The sequence below is a fragment of the Seriola lalandi genome, unplaced genomic scaffold (genome assembly GCF_002814215.2).
Source record: "Seriola lalandi dorsalis isolate HSWRI2012SDOR001 ecotype SW California unplaced genomic scaffold, Sedor1 jcf7180002054262, whole genome shotgun sequence".
NCBI lineage: Eukaryota > Metazoa > Chordata > Actinopteri > Carangiformes > Carangidae > Seriola > Seriola lalandi.
Window position 1 is genome coordinate 229,091 of NW_019524815.1, and position 25,684 is coordinate 254,774.

The following is a 25,684-nucleotide window of genomic DNA, read 5'->3' on the forward strand; positions in this document are numbered from 1 at the left end:
AAATCTTCAAAACATTGTAAATGCTGTTGTTATTAAGGTTGACTGCCAGCCTGTGTGTGAAAGAGTGCCTCACTTCTGTCGGTGTTATCCTTCTTTTTTTTTTCTTTTTTTTTTCTTTTTTTTTGCAGAAAACAGCAACAGCAGTCTTGAAATGATAAGAAGTTTTGAATTACGTTAGAAAGAGAGAGAGGGAGTTTATTTTGGCTGTGAATTGCATTAGAATGTTATTGAATGCTTAACAAGAGGTGCACATTGTGTGCAGTCTGTGGGGCATTATTCTTAATCTGCATATGAGAGGAATGTCTGAGGAGCCTCTGTCTGTGAGACATGTTCAATACCACCACCTCCCTCCCCAGAAGACCATGCCTGAGTGAAGCTGCGACCTCTGTCATGTGTTCAAAGATACTGCCATTACCTGTGGAGAGGGCTGAAACTGTGCGATCGTTTGAGGTTGGCAAGAGTGGCTGGATCTGCCACAAAATGTATCAACTGTTAGTAATGCAAACATTGTTTTCTAATGAATACAAAAATTGATTCATCTGGGTCCGCACAAAGGAATAACTAGTTTACTGACAATGAACTATAGCATTATGGGTAATGAAGGGGAAATTGGTTCACACAGCTGAATATTAGAAGCCCCGGTTATTGTCATCTGGAGGAGTCAGCTTCTGCAGACTTGCTTATAACAGGAGTCTGACTCATTCTGTGTTTTTAGCTTGCTGGGTTTCCACTCTGCTTTTTTTTTTTTCTTTTTTTTTTTTTTTTTTTTCTTCCTTTTCTTTTTTCTCTGTGCACCTGTGAGAAAGATAGGACTTCCCTGCTTGGTGGCTGGTGATGCAATCTGATATGAGTGGGGGCTATGTGATCACAGAATAGCCTCTCTGGTGAAGAGGTGAAACTATTACTGCACCATTGAGTGCAGGTCATTTGCCACAGCCACCTGGCCCTGTGATCGCTGCTTGGAAAGGGCTGTAGTAGCTGGAATGGTCTCGGCCCTCTGTTATGCTGTGTGCCTTTGCAAAGAAGTCCATCTTAGCAGGCAACTTGGATTCATATTTGCAATGTAGATTCACATTTTTTATAAATATATTCAAGTCTGGACAAAGAACATCTTTTTTTGTTATTATTTTTGGGTATTTTCTATGTTAGTTTTATGCATATCTTCAGATTGCAGAGGTGAGGTGAGTTAATCAGGTGCCCAATTGCTTTTCAGTTCAGCTTGTCGACATGGCACTGTGAAGGATCGTGACTTTTCTTCAGGGAGGTTCTACATAGTGTTCTTCTTCTCAGCGTACACTAGCCTCTATAGATATGGCGTAACGCTACATAATGCATCACTACATGTCACAGGTTATACATTGTAGACCACAGAGGAAAAAGAGATAGTGTACAAGAGATAATTCAGAGTTTTCAAGATTGTTTTCAGTCCCATGTAAAATTAATTTCATTCATTTGTATGGTACATAGATTCAAGTGGATGTTTTTATACACTTACCCTCGATAGCATGTTAACATCATGTCATGCCAAATGGGGCGCCATCACATCAAAGTTTCAGCGCTGTTTGGAGAGCCTGGGAGGAAAGGTTTGTAATGGAGAGACATTGAGGAGGGATCTCGACAGCATGTCGGTGAAGAAGACCTGCTGGCTTGCCAGCTCACACACACAGATGGACGGTGTGTCAAAGGAATCTCACACACACTGATCAGAGGCTCCCCTCCCGTCCCGCAGTGGGAGGAAATGGGACTGAACGAGAGGAGGAAGAGCGGGAGAAGGAGTTAATCACCACACTAATGCTGCACTTCATCATTGTTTCCTGAGCCTGCATGCTTACGCTCGCTGCCAGTACTTGACTGTCTACACAGCGCCCCCTGCTCCTAGTTTTTGCTACAGCACCGGTGAGGAGTACCCACAATGAGTTTATCACTCAGTGAGTGACTGGAACTCAAGTAGGATAGCATGTTTATGGAAGAGACGCGCAAAGCACCATATGAAAGCTGTTGAACCTTGAAGGTGATTCAAGTGGCCGCCAAAAGGGAGAGGATTTGGACTGACCTTGGCTCTGGTGCATCACATATGTATGTGGAGCAAAGTGCTTCTTGTGCTTTTTCATGCATGCCTATTTGACACTGGTCAGGACTATTTATTTTTTGCAAAGGCCCACATGTGGTGTGTTGACCCTGTGCTATGTTTGCGCACAGCTTGTCTGACGTGTGTATGTGCTAGTATATTTTGTCTTAACACGTGTGTGCGTAAGTGCGTGTAGGCCGGCGGTGAAGGTGAGCGAGTTTAAGCAGACTCCTCCCTCGGGCTTTTGTTCCACAGACAGTTACAACCAGGATCTTAGGAAGTGCTGCGCTGTGCTGCCGTGCATGGCCAACCACCAGCTTGGCCTCAAAAATATGAGTCCATGTGCGACGTGCATAACTCACAGACCTGGCAGCCCCCCCACCCCCCACCCCATCCCCCCTCTGCCAGACTATAACAGCTACCACAGCCTCTTAAACCCATTTCGGTCTCCTGGATTAAATATTGTGAGATGCCACTGATGCCCAAGCTTGTACACAAAACGCTGTCTCTGTCTCTGACTAATGCACCTGCTCACACATAGTATACCCCTGTTGAGATCTTTGTATAATACATGCAGAGTTAATGCCAGCTTTATGGCTTTTATGTTGCATTTGAATAGCTGAAATGGGTACCTTCACAATTTTTGAAAAATAGCTATCAGAGAAAATTAACTGACATGGAGTAGTACCACAGGGTTGCTGACACACTCATAACCTCTATTGCTTCTAGGTTCGGATGATGTCTCACATAGGCTGTTGAAAACGTTTTCCTTATTGGTTTCTTGTTTTCACATCAGGTTACCTGACATGTTGTCCCTGGTGTTAATTCGGGGCATTAGGTCTGTGCTAAAGGGTAACAGTTTGTTTTTGAAATTACACCTCAAGTGTCCTACAAGCTACAAAGGAACAAAGAGTGTTTTTTAACATGGGACCAGTCTCAGGTGTTAGCACGGCTGCAGCTTGGTATGGTGAGGTGGTGTGGTGTGTGTGTGTGTGTGTGTGTGTGTGTGTGTGTGTGTGTGTGTGTGTGACTGTGACTGTGAGTGATAGAGTGACAGCCACATGACAGGGCTGAGCTGTGATCACAGCTCTGTTGAGGAGACACCGATGGCAGTGCTTGGCTGGATGCCTGTCAGTTTGTCTATCTGTCTGCCTTTCTGGTCATACTGTAGGTACACATACACCAAGACACACTGAAACGTACCTGGCTCAGTGCTTAATGGGTGCCTGTCTGTCATACACATATGCCCGCACGCACACCGTCAACAAACTGGTGGTGCGCCACGGTGCAGTGATTTCAGCTTTGGTTCCACATCACCTCCTGCTAATGGTGGTAATTAATTGATGAATGAGGTCAAATCAGAGATATCCAGGCACGTCTCAATTCGGATACAACCCCATCTCATCCCTGTGCTCACCTCCCTGCCACCCCCCAAGTTGTTTTCTTAATGCGCAGTGCACCACATTCCCTCTGTGCTCATCTGCATAAGACCTTGGGATGAATGTTAACGATGTTTAATTAGACAAGACGTGGGATGGATGAGTGGGTGGAGGCAGTGAGGCCAGTGTGGTGCTGCCCCCCACTGGGGGGAGAGAACACATAAAGCACACACATAGAAACCTGCAAGCACACACACACACACACACACAAACACACACACACGCGCATGATGAACAATAAATGACCATTAAAAGGCCAAAAGCTACAGCTATACATGACCTTACATGTGACTGCTACATTCTGACTTAGTGCTTTCAGCGCCCCATCCCATATTTCACCAACATCAAAGGCACAGACCCCTCACTGTTAATGCAATAAAAAGGAAACGTTTTTTAAATGATATATATTTGTCGGATATTACGCCGTGATTACCAACTTCCCTAGTAAATCTAATTAACCAAACATTTACTGTATTTCTCTCAAGCTTTCCGTCTGAAATCAACTACTTTCTCATGGAATTAATTGAGAGCATTATTATGATTTAAATTCATAGGATTAAATTCATCCTCCTGGCTCAAGCCCTTGGCTATATTCAGAGTTTCTAGAGTTGTACTACTACTTGAATACTGGTTTACTGGATTGAACACAATGATCCCATTCAACATTAACACTTCTCATCAATAGTCTTTGGACTAATTCAAGTCCGGCTTATTAAAATTTCTGGTCCACAACTGTTTGACTGAACATTGTGACTGGGATCAATGCTAGGTGAGTACACTGCGATCTGTGCCCTAGTCCAGCATGCTGGCTTCTCATGCTTATCTAAGACATTGAGACAACTTTGTCGTCCCAGCTCGCTCAGTATAAATATTTCCACTACACTGATCAGTGAAAGAACATCAGGCAGCAGCTTACTGTAGGGTAATCCAGTAAATGATCGGCGTGTCGTTTCGACAGTGCAGCCATTGCAGAGATAAGGGGATGCAGATGTTTCTCACTAGCAGTTCCCAGATGAGGTGTCATTATCCAGGCTTGGTCTCAGACCTGCTGTTTTCAGCCCATCTCCTCAACTGGGTGACTGACTGTGGATTGGATGCAAAGACACACTCAAACGTGCACTTTGTGTGTCTATTGCTTGGTGCTGTCTCCTCCAGGCTTGGGCTTATCTTGTGGTCACGGCCAGACAGAGACACCTGCGAATGCTGTGGATTAGCAGCCTGCCTGGGGTAAGGCATTTAATGCAGTGCCCCAAGGACCCTGGACTGAAGGCAGGCTGAGTTGTGAGGCTGAGGCAAGCTCAACAGAGGCATCTCAGGGCCTAGATTGAGATCAATGACTTCTCAAAGCTGCCATATAAAACATTCAATGAAAGAGTCATTTGAGAGATGCGGATAAACATGCTTTGATTACAATAGAGAAAAGGGGAGTGCGTTTGTTCTCTTAAAAGTCTTGCTGAAACAACAACGAAGCGGCTTGTTCTCCTTTGTGTTGGAGATGCCATGTTGAATCTCCACTCTTAATTAATTTGGCGAGCACAGAGAGGGAGCGTTTGTCACCCTTGCTCTCGCCTGTTAGTGCTATTTGTCTCTGGGTGACCTTTGATTTCACACTGCATTGGTTTTCTCCCATTATGGACAAGAGGCGGTTTTTGCTGACAACAGAGGAAACCTTATCTTTTAAATAAGTAATTCCTCAACTGCTCAGTGTGTTCACCAGCAGCAAAATATTGGGATTGCTGAAAAGGCAGGCACAGAGGCACACAGGGGAAAACATCTCCTCTCTCTATATATGCTACAGCACCTTCACCTAACTCTCATTAAGAATTCCACAACACAGTGCTTGAACAAGTCTCCACACAAAATAGTATATTCTACAATACTGCTTTATTTGTAGACATGATAAAGTTGTAATTTTTTTTTGTTTAGTTCTGTTTTCCCTTGGTAAATAGGTAGATAAGTTCTAGGCTTTAAACCTGGATTTACATTACATGCAGCATTGTTTGACTGAGTCAGTTCTTTGGAGGCCCTGTGGTTAGGAGACCTCTATGTGAGTGTATACGGACAGCTCTCGGTTTGGTATCTGCTCTCTGTGTGACTTAGGAGGCACAGAGGGGGCAGGTTTATCGTTGTATTGTAGAGGGGTTTAGGCAGTGACACAATAGCATCAGCCAGGCCTCCCTGGCACCAGCTGGGGCCCAGAGCTTTCGGATTTTGGTAAGGGAGCATTGATTGGGGTGATGGCTGGAGTGACTGAGAGGTGGGATGAATGAGGGAATTGCAAAGGGATGGATGTGTTGGCACCTGGCTCTGTGGGTTCGGGCTGGGTGCTGGAGCAGTCTCCAGTAACACTGATGCATGGCCATGAATTATATTATGCCTTGGCAGCTGCTTACTCCCAGATTCATCTCAGCAGTCATTGGGTTATTTATTTATTTGTTTCCACAATTTGTCAAAAGAGTTCCCATGTAAAAGAAAAAAACAACCTAACAAGATTAAAAAATGAGGTCGATTTAGAGTATTTTACCGAATGGGTATTTGTGCAGGTAAAAGCATTATGACAGCTTGCAAAGGTGTAGCACCTAAATTCTGATGGAGTGCTTTGTTTCTGCCCAAATGTCATGGGGTGAAAAAAAAGATTGTGTGGCAATGTACAAGACGCTTTTCTCTGAACATCTCTTGAACACCTGCCTGGAAATCTGCCGGGATAACGCCTCATTCAATGGCTGCCTGTGAGCTGTAGCAGCTCAGCCTCTGGGAGATAGAAGTGATGCCTTGGGCCTTTTGTTCAACTCTGACATGGCTGTTCGGACACCTTTGTTCTGGGAGGAGAGGCCCATTCACAGCGTGCCCGGGGAACAAATTGAATCTGGTTGACAATTAATAGCCGTGCGGCATGTTTAATTAAGAGCATGTAGCCAGCGAGCGACGTGTGGGAGATAAACAGAGGAAAGCTGCACAGAGCCAGACTGGGCTCACAAAGGAGCAGGCCATTGGAGCGTCTGGTTGATCGATTCCCTACCGTCTGCAAAGAGCAGCCTTCACAAAGAGCAGCCTGCGCCTCCCCTCTCAACGGGCCAAACTTTTAGAGGGGAGAGATGTGAGACTGATAATGCACACAAGGCAGATGGGAGTATGCAGATAGAGGCAGAAAAGTTGAGGAAAAGTTAGCTCAGTGGGAAAATAAAAGTGCAAGTGAAACCTAGCTGCACAGGATGCACTTGGGTATTTGGGAGCTTCAGTTTGGTGAAAATGACCTTGAACATGGTGATTGCTGGTGTTAAGTGGTCATCGACTGTAGCTCAGGCGGATGGTTAGTGTTACATAGATGTCTGGTGTTGGGGTCTGCTGTTGGGAGACAAAACATGCATGCCGGCAAGCTGGTTTGACTTCGGGCGTCTGTGACCTTCACAGTCCCGCATTCCCGTTATTGTAACATGAACACAAAGCGGCAGAGAGCCAAGAGAGAGAGAGAGAAAGAATAGGAAAGAGAGAGGGAGAGAAAATAGGAGAGAGGGAGAGGGAGAGAGAGAGTGGGAGAACACTTGACAGCTTGTCTGATAGGCCAAACAATACCAGCCATGGCCAGGCGATGCTCTGGACAGATAGCTACACACACACAGACACAGACACACACACACGTACACACATGTACACATACATGCACTCACACCCACTTCAATTAAAGAGAGCCCTCCTCCAGAACTAACAATCACATCAGTCAGCGAGATGGCAGGAGCTGAGAGGAGATAAAATGAGAGCAGTTCATGTGAGGATTTGACTGATACTGTATGTGTGCCTGCATGTACAGCCAGTGTTTGCGTGTGTGTGTGTGTGTGCGCGTAAGTGTGTTCTGCCTGGACATGTGTGTGCTGACAGGCGTACAGAGAGATGACAGGAACAGTTGCAGCAATGTAACTTGTTCATTTAAGAATTAAAAGGCTGTGTGTGTGTGTGTGTGTGTGTGTGTGTGTGTGTGTGTGTGTGTGTGTGTGTGTGTGTGTGTGTATGTGTGTGTCTTACAGACTGTGTACAGAAAGTAGGAATAGAGGATAAAGGCATGATTCTGACAGACAAAGGGTGATCCTTTCATGCTGACGAGTAGTTGGGGAAAAAAGAGTTTCTGCCGGCTAATTGGCCTGAGCGGGAGATCTGGCCATCCCTTTGGTGAAATTTCAGTCTTGTCTTCGTGTCTTTTCTCTCTTTCTCTAGAGCCGAGCGTGTCGCTCTCTGTGGATGAACAAGACAGTGCCGACTCAATATTTCATCCTGTTTCTCTTCATGACATATACTGTAGTCGATTAAAGACATAACATTTTGCCCTTTAACGCATAATCTGCCTCTTCTTCAGTCTGTTTCTTTGCCTCTTTCTCTCTCCCCCTCCACCCCCTTCCCCCTCCTCCTCCTCCTCCTCCTTCTCCTTGCCACTTCTCCTCCTGTCTTTAATATGGCGAGGAGGCTTTAGTTTGTGTGTCACAATTTGTTCTCCTGTCAGAACATTCTGCATTTTCGCATCTAAGAGCTCTTTCACTACAGTCGCTGCTTGGGAACAGGCTGAACCAAACACCATAAACTTTACATAACCCCCAAATACAGTATTCTACACCACAGCGTGCTTCTCATACGAACACGCACGCACATATGTTTTCCGCATGCTCACAAATGCATGCACATGACTCCATGGACAAAGATAGCTGCAGTTTTGAAGGAAGACCTGTAGGTGGTTCAGGGGTGTGTCTCGGATTGAAAGTTAGAAATTGGCTTCATGCAAGGGTGCCCCAGTCATTTGACTGCTCTGAATAGTGGAATTCAGAGGATAATGCCGGCATTAATTGATTCTGGAGCCTGAAATAAATAGGCTTTCAGGCTCACATGAGACAGAACTCTGCTCATTTGTGCCTTTCAAGGAAGACAGGGGAGTCTCTCCTCCTCTCCCCTCCCCGCTACGGGTAGGTCCTGCAGGAGCCTTAAAATGAAAGCTGACATCAGTTGATTGATATGAAGTGAATGGTGACCTTCTAGATTCCACTGTCACTTCATTTATGCATGATACCATCGCTCCTTGACTTTTGGGAAAATTTGGGTGATATTTGAGGATATAATGCTTAGATTCTTACGATGTCTCCACAGAGAGAAATCACACCTCAATTATATTTAGATGACATTTAATGCCCTCTCAGTGGATTTTTCACTGCAATATCCTTCTCACACAAAGCATAAGAATGCAACAAATGTAACATTTATGTCTGCAGTCTATATCAAATTGTGAAATTACATTAGGACTCAAACAGACCAGGCGGCTGTTGGATGTACAATCTGACACGGTGCTTTCAATATCTGCTGTCTACCAAAACAAGAGCATCTGTCAAATATAAGACATACTGTAAAGAATGAGAGAGAGAGAGAGGGAGAGAGAACCACCTCCTCTCGTAAGTTTGACTGCTCCTGTAGGGTTTTTTATTCTACTTTTGGTGGACAGAAGTTGGGTTTGAGGGGGAGAAAAGTTCAACAGCAGAGTGGGGTAACAGCCTGGAGTCTCTGCAGTGGGGCTGGGGTAAGGTCAGCATCATGGAGGCTCTGCCACTCTCCGTTCTCCTTGGTTGGGCTGTCAGCAGGGGGGAACAGACGTCCTGCTGCACAGATGATGAAGAGGGCGTGCAGCGCAGACGCCAGAGGTCAGACAGCCACGGGGCGCCAGGAAGTGAACCTGGCCACTTCCCGCCGCGCCCTGTAGCACACCACAATGCATTCGCATTCGCGTGCACACACTTTTTTTTTTTTTTTGCCGTTTACTAATGTAGTGCTATATATTTCTGCCAAGCCTCCAACACATCTTAAAGTCTTGCCAGAAGTTAGAGCCCGAGGGAAAGGAGGGTTGAGAAGGAGGGAGAGATAAAAGAAAAGAGAGGTGTAATAGAATCATTACACAAGACACATCTCTCAAGGGTACAGCAGTAGGAGGTCTCATATGGGCTTTACATCGGCAGACACACAAACATCTATAGCAACAACCACAGGGTCACAATGCTGCCTAATTATGGCATACAAAGATAAATGTATTTCATCGCGGTCAACTTTATGTCAAATTCTCATTCAGTGTCCCTAACGCACACTACATGCTGTAGATCCATTCCCACATAAACCCTACTTGAGAGTCCTCCAGGTTTATCTTGTGCTCAATTATACTATAATCTCTCTGCTTTTCTCCCTCTCTCATCTCAGCTGTCTTTGCTGCAGCTTCCCCGCCGTCTCTCCTGTCCTGCTTTAACACAGGCACAAGTGTACCGCTATACAATAATGCATTAAAAACACAGGAAGTGTGTGCCCAGGTGTGTTTGCACAAATGCCCTCTACAAGCATGTGGGCCTCCTTAGTTGTTGCAGTGTGGGAGGCGGTGGCTGACCATTGTAGTCCTTCAAGGCCAAATAATTACATCCTCTCATCGAACGTCCGAGTCACGGCAAAACAAAGCCAAAACAATCCCGCCTCATGCCAGCTCCCTCTCGGTTCTGGTCTCTCTCCCCCTCTCTCTTTCTCTGTCCAGTTTTCCCATCAGCATATGGCTGCAGCTTCTTATTCTGAGGCAGAGGAGGTGGGGAGGGAGACACAGCATTCAACCCTCTTATACACGCTGTGTCGGGGCATATAAAGGGAATTTATGTATGATTTTGTATGTACCAATATTTGGTGTAAGATACTGAAATGGTATGAAAGAGCTTTTTTTTCCACAGAAAAAAACATAATATCACAAGAAATGTACAGTTTGTAACCATAATTAACTTCTCACTTCAGCCTGTCACTTTGGTGTCCTCCTTAGACCCATTAGTGCGGCTCTAGCTGTCCTAGCAAAGCAGTGGGAATCAAAACGGGAAGGGAAGAGGGAATCTAATATCTGAGTGATTATGATGATGATATTAGTTACATGTCTTTTGTGAAATTATATTGCAATTTAGGAACATTAATTAAAACATATTTCCTCTCTGTCTCTTGTCAAAGTCACCCACTGTCCCTTGAAAAAAACGAGACTTCACATTTAGCTAGTGGTTAACTCAGTTACTATAGCTAATCCTAATTAAGTGTTTTTTCCCCTCTGCTGTAATGCTGCACTCTTTATCTAATTGGAGCTCGTAGTATTGTGCCTGCTTCAGTATTTATTGCTTTTGCAATTGACTATTTCTTAATGCTGACAAACGTTTGTAGTAGGAACAGACGTACTTGACAAGCTCGCTGCTTGACTGGTCGCTGAACACTTGTCCTGTCTTGAAGACATAGAGATGGGTGACAAATGAAATGAAATGAAAAGAAGCCAACAGGAAGTGTCTTACATACCATGTTGAGCCACCAGAACCGCTTCAGTGGGCCTTGGTGAAGATTCGACAAGTCTCTGTAACTCTACTGGAGGGATGAAATGCCATTCTTCTGAAAAGATGTTGCCTAATTTGGTGTTTCAGTGATCGTGGTGAGAGAGAAAGACAGAGAGAGTGAGAGCGCTGGTTGAAATTTCCCATTGGTGTTGGGTTGGGTTGAGATCTGGTGACTGTGAAGGCTGCAACATATGTTTCACATAATTTTCACACTCTTCAAACCATTCAGTGACCTCTGCACAGAAACATCTGCATTTGTTATGTTTCTAATTTATTCTGCTTTTACCTTTGATTTGTCACCCCCCTGTGGAAGCCTAGGTGTCTTTGTGTGTGTGTGTGTGTGTGTGTGTGTGTGTGTGTGTGTGTGTGTGTGTGTGTGTGTGTGTGTGTATATGTGTGCACAAGAGCTCTGTTTTATGTACATCAATAATTTTTCATATCGTTACAATAATAAATTCCAGTTAGGCTAATGTAGTGGTGGATATGGACGACTGTAAAAACTTCACCCCACTGGAGCAAGACCCCTCCTCCTCTTCCACCACTGTTCTTATTTATTGCTAAGTCTTCTGCTTATATGAAAGTATGTAGTGTATAGAAGTGATATAGTAAACAAAAATGGGAGTGCTGGCTGAGCAGCTGCTGTGCTAACATTGATTGTGGGAGCAGGGAGGCGTGCAGCGTTGAGGAGCGAGAGGAGGCTTCCCAGGAGAATGCCTCCTTTTTCAGAACAGTCTTATGACCAGCATGCCAAGCAGAAATGTGAAGAGAAGCATTGACCAACTACTGGAAAACATCTAAGCTATCCAGGATCGATGCCAAATTGATCCCAGAACTATGTATAATGTAGGGCAGTGGACGGCTTGTTTTGCTCTTCCCACTTCCTGTATTGCAAGAGAGAGCGGGACCGCAGGAGCCGAGGAGATACATAGCGAGCTGGATGGAGAGAAACAGAATAAAATTGCCTGAGGTGTGTTTTAAAGCCTTTGTGGAAAAGGTGTAAATGCGTGCTGAGCAACTACGCTGGGTGTGATGTGTGAGCATGCATTTTGTGAGCTCGCTCATCGTTCCCTCACAGAATTTTGTTCCGCCATGATAATGCACTTTTTTTTTCTTTTCTTTCTTTTTTTTTTTAATCGATCTGTACATCAGTTGCCAAAACACAGTGGGGTTTGTGGTTGTGAGTAAGCTAGAGCAGAAACAGCTCTGTTGCGCCTTCACAACAGAGCAACAGAGTGGACACAGTGTGGCTTCCACACCTCCTTTTTTAGCATGGGCATCCCTGGGAAGCCCCATGCAGGTCCTAATGAGCTGTATGCTTGAGAGGGCATTTTTTAACCCACAACAGGAACTCATAGAGCAGTCTTCCTCCTCTTCAGTAGATGCCAAGTGCAGCTGTCAATAGCTCCATACGCCTTTGTTACTTTTACTTTCTCAACTCTCTCACTCTCCTCCTGTGTCACTGTTTGTATCTCACCCCTCTCTCCCTCCTCTGACCATTCATCTTGATAGCATATCCACTGCATCCTATTATGAGCTGTGCTGAAACAGTCTTAAAGGCTAGTTGGAGGTTGCAGCTTGCTAAAATAGATTCACTCTATCTCACTACTTTCCCCAGCTTAAAAGAGTAATACGGCCATATGAGATTACATAGATACTGTGTGTGATACATTATTGCGAGTGCATTAAGAATTCATGAAGTATAAACAAAAAACCCAAAATGATTCAGCGAAGGTGCTTTTGCTTGCAGAATCGAACCGAAGCGCACTTTTTTAATCACCATACCTTCACGCTTCTCCTGTTTTAAATGCATTTATCATTGTCATGGGGGGAAAAACTAAACTTTGTTCCTTCTCTCTCCTTTTTGATTATCCTCTCCCCTTTCACTAACTCTCCCACCCTCCTCCTCCATCCCTTTCTTCAGTGCCCATCTCTATCTCCTCTGTGTCTAGTTGCATTTGAATTTTTTTCTTCTTCTTTTTTTGGTATGCTCTCGTGATAACCTGGAGCATCAGCAAACAACACCAACCCCCACCCCCCACCCCCACCCCACAAAACCCGCATCAGTCCATTTGTGCCTGGCCCTGGGCAGGTTGGTTTCCTGGGCTGCCCTGGAGGAAATATCAGATGACCTGGCACTCCACAGCAAAACCCAGGTCATCAGGGAGGGCTCCTCTCACCGTATCCCTCTCCTGGCCCCCTCTCATCCACTTCCTGCTTTCAAGTGCAGGGCAAGGTCAAAGCTTTAAGGATGCGCTCCCCAGACTTCACCACGAGGCAGGCTAGAGGCGCTGTGCTCTGCTCTCTAACTAGACTTTGCTCCATCTATTCTTTCACATGTTCCTGCCCTCTCATATTCATTTCATTAGCTCAAGCTTTTACTGCAATCAATACTGTTGCTAAAGTTAGTTTTTCTAATACAGCCATTTATTAAGTGCCTTTTCATTAGTGTCACTAGAGCACCAGTATAACTGGAATAATGCTGTAATGGACAAACATATGCTGTAATTGTTGAATACTTTTTTTGGGTGATGAAGACTGGTTTTAAATGGCTCACAAAGAATGAGTTTTTACATAATGTATCCAGTAAATTGTGGGTTTTAAAAAAACTCAGTTAAATTCTTAGACGATGTAACTTTTGGTATGAGGGTAGGGGCGGAAAAGATGGAAATATGCTTCAGAATTCTCTATCGTTCCCACCTCTCGCTTGCTGTCAGTTCAAATGCGCTGTGGATGCAGGAGGAGAGGAGAGACATTATGGATGGTGTTTAGAGACAGGTGTCTGGTGCGTCCTGAGATAATGCCAAAAGACTCCTATCTCTCCTTCTAATGGAACAGCAACAGTTGTTTCAAGTGATCAGGTCTGTCATCCAAATGTTGCATCGTTGGTCCTCTCAACACCTCTCTTTTCTCCCATAAATCAAAGTAGCTAGTGAGAGAGATAGAGAGAGAGAGAGAGAGAGGAGAAGCGGGAACAGCAAAACAATCTAGCCTCAGGTCATCCCGGGACAGAGACTCTGCCACGGAATATCTCTATCAAACACTGGTCTCATGACTTTTACAGTGCAATTACAAATTATTTAGACCCATTCACTTCTCTCACATTTTGTTATGTTGCAGCCGTATGCTAGAATATTTTAAATTCATTTTCCCCTCATCAACACTTGTTACCTCGTAATGACAAACCTGAAACAGAAAGAATTTTAGAAATTTTTAGCAAATTTACTTAAAAGGAAAAACAGAATGTCACACTGACATACATATTCAGACCCTTTGCTATGACACTTGAAATTTAGCTCAGGTGCCTTCAATTTCTCTTGATCATCTTTGAGTTCCTTGTACACCTTGACAATGCATATCAGAACAAAAGCCATGAAGTTGAAGGAACTGCCTGCTGAGCTCAGAGACAGGATTGTGCCGAGGCATCAGATCCGGGGAAGACTGAAAAAAAGAAAAACTGCTCCATTGAAGGTTCCCAAGAGCACAGTGGCCTGAACACAGTGGGGGGGTGGGGGGTAAGCCTTTGTAAGAGAGGTCACCAAGAACCTGATGGTCCGCTAATAGTTTGCAAATAAGCACCTAAAAGAGTCTCGGAGAGTCTCAATCCTTAAGTGTCAGAAACCAGAGAGGAAACCAGGCACTGCTCATCACCTGCACAGTACCATCCCATCGGTGGAGCATGGTGGTGGCAGCATCGTGCTAAGAGGGTTTTTTTCAGCAGCAGGGACAGGGAGACTGGTCAGAGCGCTCAGGACCTTAGACTGGGCCGAAGGTCCACCGTCCAAAAGGTCAATGACCCTCAGCACCCAGCCAAACAACACATAAGCGTGCTCAGGGACAACTCTGTGAATGTTCTTGAGCGGTCCAGCCAGAGCTTTGACTTGAACTCAATCGAACATCTATGGAGAGACCTGAAAATAGCTGTCCACCCACGGATCCCATCCATCATGACAGAGCTTGAGAGGCTCTGCAGAGAAGACATCCATGAAGACCCGAAGCTGTAAGGTGCCACGCCTAAATACTGAGTAAAGGGTCTGAATACTTATGTCAGTGTGATATTTTAGTTTCCTTTTTGATAAATTAGCAAAGAAATTCTCTTTTTGCTTTGTCATTATGGGGTATTGAGTGGAGATGGATGAGGGAAAAAAAATGAATTTATGATTTCAGCAAAAGGCTGCAACATAAAATGTGAAAGAAGTGAAGGATGAATACTGAATACTTTCTGAATGCACTGTCTGCAATAAGAAGAGGTGAGGGTCTAATGGAATCTATTTGATCTGGCCAGCACACAGTTGCTCCTGAAACTGTCATTACAACTAATTTTGAGACAATCAAAATGTGGAATGAGTCAAATAGTGTTTATTTTCTTAGTTTACTGCTGATGCTCCCACATCCCCCGTCCCTTGTGCAAAGAAGTGAAATGGGATGAATATGTTAGTGTCATCTCCAATTTCAAATAGGTAGACATTTCAAAAGCTGATTCTCTCTGGAGAAAATGTTGTACCTCCAGAGTGAAAATATCATTTGAAAGGCGAGACAGTAAAAGCCAGTCATCTCAAAATGAAAATTTTCTTATGGTGGCTTTCCTTTTCACCTCAGCAGTTATGGGAAAGGGAAAAAAAAATAAATGAGAGTGAGTGAGAGTCAGATAGGACGAAGGTGTGTGGAGGCAATGAGAGGAGAGAACTAGAGGGGAGACACACTGATGAGTAAAGGAAAGACACGTCCTGAAGAGCATGTTAATACCGTGCCAGGCCCAGACAGGTAACCAGTAATCAGGCCCTCTGATTGTAATAGTAGACAGGAACACACACAAACACTCTGGGCTCTCCATCTCCATCAGCCCTGAAACTGCTAGACTGCTCTGTCATGTTCTGGGGCGGCCCCCTCTGCTAACAGTGTGTTGCAGCTTTTACAGAGACAAAAGAAACAAATGAGATGGCTGGGTTACAACAAACAGCTCCGGGTTGTTCTTTCCCCTGGAAAATGAAAGGCCCCCCCCTTTTTTTTTTCTCGCAACCACCGTGTCAATTAGAGGAGGTAGTGCTCATACTCACTCTCTGGTTCATTGCTAGCTTGTGCTGATTGTTATTTATTTAGATCAGGCTTGGAAGGGAGTTTGCCTCGATATAAAGTTTGAAGAATGTAGCCTGTACTGATACAGTACATCTTCACAGCACCTGGAGATAAAACCCCAGAAAGGATCATGTCAGTGGGGAGGCCAAAGCATAAAGGAGGGAAATACAAACAGGCTTGCACGAGCAAGGATTCTGACCTAAAAGAGAGAGTGAGGTACGAGCTGTGTGTACAGAAAGCCTCCTCTGAATATTTCCCCAGTGACGGAGAGCAGGCCAGAGGCAGCGAGGTCAGCAGATAGAGTCCAAAGCTCATTGACAGCTGCTGGTTTGACTTTGATACACCATCAGTGTTCAGCACGCATTTTGTCCGCCTTCCCCCTCCACCACCTCTCCTGCACTAACCCGCAAGCGTGTTTGCTCAACCTGAACGCACGCTAGCCTCTCATTATGCCGCCCATGCAGACTTTGTCTCTTTGCAGCTGTTTAATGGCTGCACGTCTGTTTTTGTTTGTTTCCTCACCATAAGATTATTGCACCTTTATGGTTGGTCGGGGGGTTGGAATAATCCCTGGCATCTGTTCAGAGTGGGAGGGGTGCGCAAAGAGCCAGAGGTAGAGGCGTGCTTCCTTTTTTTTTTCTTTTTTTTCTTTTTTTTTCCTTCTTTTTTCCTTCTTTTTTTAATACGAGACCATGCGGCCCCTTATTTTATCCTCTGCCACTGAGGCTGGGGCTGTGGCTCGATTTTAAAGACAGGAGTGATGGAAGGGGCTGTGTGCTAACAGGCACAGAGGTCACTGAAGGAGCTTCCGTCGCCGTTTATCCCTCCCAAAATGAGCACAGAATAGCAGGGATTAATCTAATCATTGCTGGGTTCATCTAATTTACTTACAAATGTATGCAGAAAAGTAACTTTATTGTGACCCCTGCAGTAGCATTATTATTTTTTGGCTTGTCAACATTGTAATTGCTGTTGGCACAACTAACGTTACACTTTTTCCATATGTTTTCAATTCTGAAGAACACGATTTTTTTGTTGTGCATTCCATCAAAAAGGTTGTGGACTGTCTACTTTTGTAATTTCTCCGCTTCATTTTGTTTTTCTGTCGTGTAGCAGAAGTTATAAAGGAGCAGAGCAACCCTGAGCTGCTCCTGACAGCCGCATCCCCTTCCTATCTTTTTTCTTAATTCAAGACTCCATCTTGTCATGGCTTCACTGCCTCCGGTCGTTATGGCAGGAGAACAGGAAGTTAATCAACGCAGCATTATCTCCCAGCCTGCACCTGGAGGCAAGAGTGCCAGTCATGCTACTACCCCCTCTCTGGTGGGACCCCTGCCAGCCCGGGAACCCCTCACACCGCAGCACCCTGCAGCATCCCTATGGGCTATCGCCAGTGCGCTGTGTCTCTGTGCCAGGTCACACTTGTGACACAGCCTTGATGAGCCAATGGAAGCCTTCTTGCAGTGGTGCATACTTTATAGCGTGTGTGTGTGTGTGTGTGTGTGTGTGTGTGTATATGTGTGTGTGCAAAGAGAAAAGAAGGAAGTGAGGAGACTAAATAAATAAATAAATGAATGGCTCAGTTTTTGTGATCTCTCTGTGCCGCCACATACGTGTCATATTTTTCCAATCCCTGCTGTAGAGAAAGCTGGTGTTTTTGGAGACATCATTGCCCCATGTAGACTTTAAGTTACAACATAAAGCCCCAGAGGTGACTTTTTCTTTCAAACTCAAGCCTCAGACCTAACACAGACAATATTTGAACAACATATTCATACTTTGAATATGTATAGGTTTGTTGACACTCCAACACGAAGAGAGATGCACATCCTTAGTAACTGAAAAGACGATATCTTTGTGGAGGATGGCAGCAGGTCTGTCCTTGTGTCTACCTCCCTCTAACAGTCTGAGAAGCTGACAAATGTTCTTGCTGAAGAGTGAATTGCCGGCTGTCGCTGGTAATCATTAGGTTGTCTACCAGCATTCAAAGTGCTTTTATTTCTGCCCATTAGTTTGGTGAGAAAATGGCCGGGTATGGTCTGGCGTGTTCCCCCTTACACTCAGACTGATGCAGTAGGCAGGGCGAGCATGGGAAACATGAAAGTGTTTGAAGTATCTCTATTTATGCCAGTGGCAGTTTTGGCTTTTTTTTTTTTTTTTTTTATTACTTCAGTGTCTGTAGCATCTCTTTGTACACAACTGACTCAAAAGGATCTACAGCTTTTCTGAAGTAGCAGTACACACGCATGTCAATATTGTGAGACTGGCGTGTAATTATTATTCAAAGGTTAAAGAGTGGATTGATCCATAGAGGAGTGTCAAGGGCAGATCAAAGGGATTTGGGGGAGTATCGGACCAAAAATGTTAAAAGCTGCTCACTCTCAAACACAGAGACGTCAGTCTGTGAGAGCACCTTGATGTCCTCAGAGGAGAACTTGATCAAAGCTTTCGTAACAAAGATGGTCTCGGAAGATGATCTGACCTCAGCTGCATTCCGCTTCTGTCTTTCACTTTACTTTTACCAGTCTTCATTTACCTGCCTGAGCTCCCCGGCACTGCCCCTGTTTCCGTCTTTCCTGTGTTTGTGCTGCTGGTTAGACTGTCTGAATATCAATGAAGCAGTCTCACCGATGTATTACAAACACAAGAGAACAGTGATTAAAGATGACATATCTAAGCCTCACTCCCTTCCTCTCTCCTCTCTTCTCTTTTTCACAGGAGATCGCAGCTTACTTGATAACATTTGAAAAGCATGAAGAATGGCTAACGACATCCCCTAAAACAAGGTAAGACAATTACACTCCTGCCCTCTTTTAAAACATAAGTTAAAATTCATAGCCCTTAAAGGATGACATTCAGGGAGCCAAAAATTTCCATTTTTAGTTTTACATATTTTTTTTCTCTTCAAGACCGTTTCCCTTATGCACAGCCTGCAAACTCCTTCAAGTTTAGTGTAGGATGTTTAATATTACAGGCTGCTGATGGCTGTTCAGAAAAGTTTACCGTTTGCAGATAAACGATAGAATATTAATATTAACTAATAATTGCCTTTTAGCAAGCCAATTAACATAACATGCAGTGGTGCAGCATCTGCTTTGAATGGTATGTTAATATGTTCCTATCTGTCTGCACATTCGCCACTCAGCTAATAACACTGCTGAAGCTGGGAGTGTTTGTCTGGGTCAGACGTAACACCCACATGGAGCAAAATGCCAAGAGCTACTGTGATATTTGAAATAGAATAGGGATGCCAGCGTTGCAGTTAATTTATTTTGTTAATGTATGCAGACACATATAGGGCCAATTTGCAAATGAAGAACACGCTCTCTTTGGAGTTTCAGCAGTCTTTAACACATGAATTTAATGTCAAAACAAATGTGTTTTGTGGCTGCATTTTGCTGTGATGTAATATATAATCTATGAGGGATATTAATTAAAAATACATTGGCTTTGTTGTAGTGTTCTTCTGCATTTGACAGTGGTGGACATGTCTTTGTTTGAGTAGCTTTGGCTAATCTCTTCATATCGACACACCTCGGCCTCTGTTGTGTTGTCTTGACTTTTGCTGTTGCACTGTCACACCACACACTCTCTCCTCTGCCACAGCAAGCGCAGCCTGTTCACATATTATCTCCTTTACTAAAATTTACATGTTCTGTTCATCCGTTTGGAATCAGCTCAATATGTTAAACCTTTTTTTCCTCCCTCTCTCTCTCTCTCTCTCTCTCTCTCTCTCCGTGAGCTGGACTTGCTATGCTGGCATTAATAGCAGTCCTCATGCATGTGTAAATGGACCTTGGGCTCACTGACATAGAACCCATTCCTCACGTCCCTCTCCCCCACCCCTCCTCTCTTCCACTGCCTCGGAGGGACATTGATAATAGTTCTGCATAAAGACACTGCCAATTAGAATACATTCTCTGGTGTAATTATGGAGCATGGGCCAAAAGAGCACTGAGATCACCTGTTTTTTTTTTTTTATCAAGAATGTCCCCTCCTCCCCAAGCCGCTACTCACCAACTCGCCAAAAATGAAACCAGTTTCAGGCTTATTTTAATAATCAGATCTGGCTTGTGTAGTTGGTTACACTCACCTTCACTATCTTGCTGTTATCTTCTTGTAGTACGGTAAATGACATAAGCAACAAAGAGTTAAAAACTGTGATGGGTGCTGAAGCATTACAAATTTCGCAGGCATCCTCCGGACAGCCTAAAAATGACACTTGTGTGAGAGGCTTTTGATCCAGTCACTTTCTAAATAAATGGTCCTCAAGATGCTCATGGCCACAGTCTGTCACCACTGGCTGTCTGTTATGCAGTGGTCTCAGCTGCCAGTGTGTTCAGGGATTTCAAGTCCATGTCATGTCTCAGTGCAGGTGCTGATATCTCAGCAAACGTGTCACCAGGGAGCAGCCCCTAGTGTACACCTGCAGATGACCTGACAACACAACAACACATTGGGTGTTTTAGAGGAGCCATCATTTCAGGACAAGAAGTGTGTGTTCACCGCATGTGTGTGTGTGTGCGTTTCTGGACAGGAGAGGCAGGGAGAGAGGTTGTGAAGTGTTTGTGTTTTACCAGATGTCAGTGAAAGGGTAGAGTGTAGTGATGGATGTTTGGGCAAGCAAAGGTAGGGAGGGGGAGGGTTGGAGGGGGTGTGAAAGCGTGCAGCATATATGTGTGATTGATGGGGGCTGATTGATGGCTGGCCTCTATATGAAAAGCTTTCTGCTCAAGGTCACGGGTGAAAGGTCAAACCTCGGACACCTGTAGTTAAATGCTGCGTTATCATTTGTCAACACACATCTTCTGGTTGAATGTGGCTGGGTGTGTGCGCGTCTGATTGTGGGTGCGCTGTCTGCGTGTGGGTTGACCCCTGTGGGGAATAGGGTAAGTAGGCTAATTCTTCCCCCTGCCAGTGCCTGTAGACAGGGTCAGCAGGGCATGATGGGAGGCAGAGATAAGCAGCAGGGTCATACGTGGAGAGGCACCGCGCTGCATGGCTGCACTGCATGCGTGTAACAACTCTGACACATGCAGGTCGTAAACGTGGGAGTGGGCCGCAGCCAGAGCTCAAGGAGCTGACGCCAGCTGTTTGACCAAGGTGACACGCAATGCAGGACATGCCCTGAATAGAGATGGCATCCTGTCAACACAAGGAAGATGAGATGAAGTGGACCAATTACATGCATGCACAGATGTATTTTCCTAGGCTAATGCTCGTGCACGTCAGCCAGGCCCATACAGTAACTGTACAGCCAGTGCTGTCTTTTGTTTGGGTCTGTTTCTGTTTGTTTATCATTTTAAAATCTGAAGCGTGCCAGGGGAGAGTGGTGGAATGCTGAGTGATTGATGTGCCTAGCTCTAGTAATACACATTCCCTTTCAGATAGGAAGTGCAACAGTGCTTAAAATCAATACCAGTGTTCTCCCACTGACTGCTTGAACAGCACTACAGCTAATTCAGGCCGCACCTGTCAGAGCTGGGGAAATCTTTCCCTACTCGGGCTTTACACTTTAATTTACACCCACAGCCTCTCTGGCTTCCATTTCCATTAAAGGGAGAGCCTGGCATTATGGCTTTAATGAAGGCCGTGGCCAGGCTGTGATTTAAGATGGCCGTTACCCCGCACCTTCACTCCGCAGGAGGGAACACACTTAAAGGGACAATTAAGATTTTCCTCTCCTGCATCGTTTGAGATAGCCGCATTCATTCTTTCCTCTTGCCTTTTTAAAGATGTGTCCATGTTGCTTCAGCTGATGGGATCTGAATGCGCCTGTGGGAGGAGGGTGAGAACAGAAGGATGGCGCAGAAACATTGCGGTTCCAAATCTAGACAATAACATTTGATTTGACCTCATCATGGGCGTTACATTGTGCTCCTGTTGAGAGCAGGCATTCGTTGTCCATCATAAATGACACAAATGCCTCCTTGAGGGGCTCTTTCAGAGGCGTTTGTAAACTGACAGATGGAGAAACTATTGACTGGAGGGTGTCACAGACTGGTCAGCCCAAAGAGCTAATGGACACCTGTGTGTCGTATAGAGATAGCTCATTATCCTGAGAATCCCCTAAATGGCACACGGTTTCATGAGTGGAGAAGTTGCACATTAGTGTTTCTTTTCTCCACTATTTGTTTTATAGGACTGGTTAACAGCAGCCCATCTCAAAACACAACAGAGAGAGTGCTTCTACGCCTGTCATCCAGATCGCTCTCTGTGTGTATGTGTTTATTTTTGTTATCTCCTGTCTTGCATAAAATACAAACATACAGTAGACTTCTTACAGCTGTTGGGGAAAAAAAAAAAAAAAAGTGGTGGGCTGTGTCAGCCATTTGCTTCTACACAGGATTGGAACACACAGATTTGCACATGTGCTTCTTACATGACCACAGAACACGCACACACACACACACACACACACACACACACACACACACACACACGCACGCAGAAACACACTAACATTGTATACTGAAACTATCAAACAATAAGCACCAGTCCTTGGAGGGCCCCACAATGACACTGAACCTAGCTGCTCCCACGTCCCAGCGCAATAGCCCTCTCTCCTCCCACATCCACATCCATAGAAACAGCACTCCAGCAGCAGCACTCCAAAATGAAACCGAGTCCCTTTAGACAGCTTCCAAAGACAATGCTTTTATTAAAACCTACAGCAGCGGCACCACCCCAGAGGCGCGGGCACACCAACAACAGAGTAGAGCAGAACTGAGAGGCAGCCTGAAATCTACTAATGACTGTTTGTTTGCTATTGTGTATGGTGTTTGCTATTGTGTACAGAGCCTGCGAATTTGTGCAGATCTGTGTGTGGGTGTGTGACAGAGGGAGAGCGAAATACAAGGCATTGTGTTTATGCATGTGTATACGTACTCTTGCATATGCGCACGGTACGTCTGCGAGCTGGAGAGCATGACTGCGCATTTAAAAACTGCATTGTGGATGAACATATGCGGGCATTTATTAATGTATTCAGATGGTATGTATGTGCGTAATTACTAGTGAAACCGTGTGGATGTGTTTTGAATTAAAAATAGAGTACTTGTGTATACCGCTTGTGTGTTTGTGTGTGTGTGTGTGTATGTGTGTGTCTGTGTGTGTGTGTCATTTTTATAAGAGAGAGGTTGTATCTGGGTGAGTCTGCCACTGTGAATAAGACCTCCCTAGGCCTATGTGTAAACTCTGTTTCTGTCACCTAGTCTGGCACATTGTGTGAGGAAATGCTGGGCTGTGTATGTGTGTGTGTGTGTGTGTGTGTGTGTGTGTGTGTGTGTGTAAGTGCGGGTGGGGGCTGATGTGTAGGATGTGCCTGAGAAGGGCGTCTGATAGTGTTTCGTCCTAATGCTTTGTGGCACTCGTTGGCTGGCAGAGGTTCAGAGGAGAGTGGAAAAGGACAGAAGCAGCAGGAGAGGAAGAGAGACATAGAGAAAGAGAGAGAGAGTGTAAAAGGCACAAAGAAAAAGAGCCACATAAAGATATAAAGGCATGAAATATAAAAAAGGTATTAGATAAGATCACATTGAGACAAAGACAGTAGGACATATGGCACTGGATCAAACCAGAATTATAAAAAAAAAGCCAAAATGTCAAGTAAATGTGAAGAGACTTTTGTTGAGGTGAACTTGTGTGATTGCCTTCATCTTTTTCCTTTGCCCGTCGTTCTTTGCTTCTGTTGTTGTTATCCAAACGCATCATGGATAAAAGTTTAGTTTGTTGCATAATGACAGTTCTCCCCTGGCTGCCCCATTCTGCTGGGCCCTTGAGGACACCGTGCCACGCTGCCTCCACCCCAGACAAAAGCACTGACAAGGACAGCCATGCCCACCTGGGGCCTTGCGGGCTGGGTGAAATAAAGCCCACCGGGGAAAGCAGAGAGGACAGGAGTGAGGTGAACCCAGAGAGCTTGAGGTAAGAGTGAATGAAAGAGCGAAAATGAAAAATGGCCATCGAAGGAAGAGTGAATATGATGGAGCGAGAGCAGTTTAGAAAATGGAAACATGTCGATAAGAGAAGCGAACGGACGAGATGGAGATGGGAGGAATAGTGATGGATGGGGTGAGGAGGAGAAGAAGTGAGGGGGGAGAGGATTTACACAAACAGACGAAGGAGCTGGAGAAAGATGGAATAGAGGGGGATTGAGCTGACATAGGGCAAGGGAGAGAAAAAATAGAAAAATAGAGTGGGTAAACAGCAGATAGAGATGGAAGGAGGTGAGCAATGGATTCAACTGACAGATAGAGAAAAGTCCTGTGGTTTTGGGGCATGGGAGGGAGAATGCAAACGGTCAATAGATTACAGCTAGTGCTGGGCCGAGTGCCTGGGCCTCAGACTCCTAGCCAACTTAATAGTGTCTCTTGTTTGTCTGTCCTCTAAAGTAATGCCCAAGCAGAGCCCAGGGAAGCAGCCTGAGCCTGAGGCTAGTGGAAATGGACAGAGGACTAAATGTATGTTAGTTCTCATCCCAGCTGCTGTATATTACCCTGGCCAGCTTGCCCACCGGAGACTATTCAATAGAACATAGAACATCATCTCGCTTTATCGCCTTTATTCCCTCTACACTCACCAGGACTGCTGCTGAAGGCCAGGAAGGGCAGGATCAGTTCGAGGAATTAATCCTTTTTACTATGTGTCCCTTTTTGTATGGTAATGGTCATTGACGTGTAGGGCATGTTTTTACCGTTGTGGCTGTGTACCTTTTAAAAAGAGCACTTAAGTAAAACATACTTCACTCTGTGATGCTAAGGTTATCCAAACTGAGGAGTATTACGCAGCACTGACAGACGAAGCAGCATGATAAACAAGCAGGCCGAGCCTCTCTCGGTATGCCAATATGGAGGAGGGGGTGGAGGGGAGAAAGGAGTGCAGCCAGTGGCTGGCCACAGGAGAGAGGGGATAAATAAATAGAGGAGGAAGTTGATGTCAAGCAGGTGTTCAAGGAGAAAGTGTCAGCCAAGCGGGCCGAGATGGGGAGAAGTGCTGCCTCTGCAGCCTGATAATAAAGACTTAATTCAATTAGCGCTTCTGCACCAGTGAGCAGCGTGCAGGCTGGCTGTCATGGAGTGGGCCATAGACACAGCAGAGCACACCCTCAGCCACCTAGACACATAGACGACCAGCCCTACACCGACCCAGCACTTCACTATGCTCTCTCTCTTAAACACACACACACACACACACACACACACACACACACACACACACACACACACACACACACACACACACCTAACGTATTATTCACACCTGAGTCACTGAGCAGTCCAGACACTAAACCCTGCCTACACATCTCTCCTACACACACACCGACACTCTCAACACACAGACACACTGCCTCATTCCTCACCCTCATCCCTCCCCACAAACTCTCTTCAGCTCCTCTCCCTTCGCCTCCTTGATTTTCTATTTTCAACCCCCCTCTGCTCTCCACCCCCTCTTGTACCTTCCTCTTCCACCTCGTCACTCCGCGCTGTTGGTGCTGAGTGGCCGTATGTTGGCCAGCACGGTGAGGATTGTGACTGCGTGTCCCTATTTTCAGCCCGTCACGCTCCGCTGCCCAGTTGGGTGCTGTCCTGTAGGCATATGGTGTAGCGGATCCCGGATCCTGGGCCTTTAGAAAGCTCTAGGGGGTATCTCAGTCAAAAACAGCTTCCCGTCCCACGCACCTCCCCATGCCGTACCCTAGAATCTGGTCCACCACTCTGTGCTTTGGGTGTGTTCCGAGAACGTAT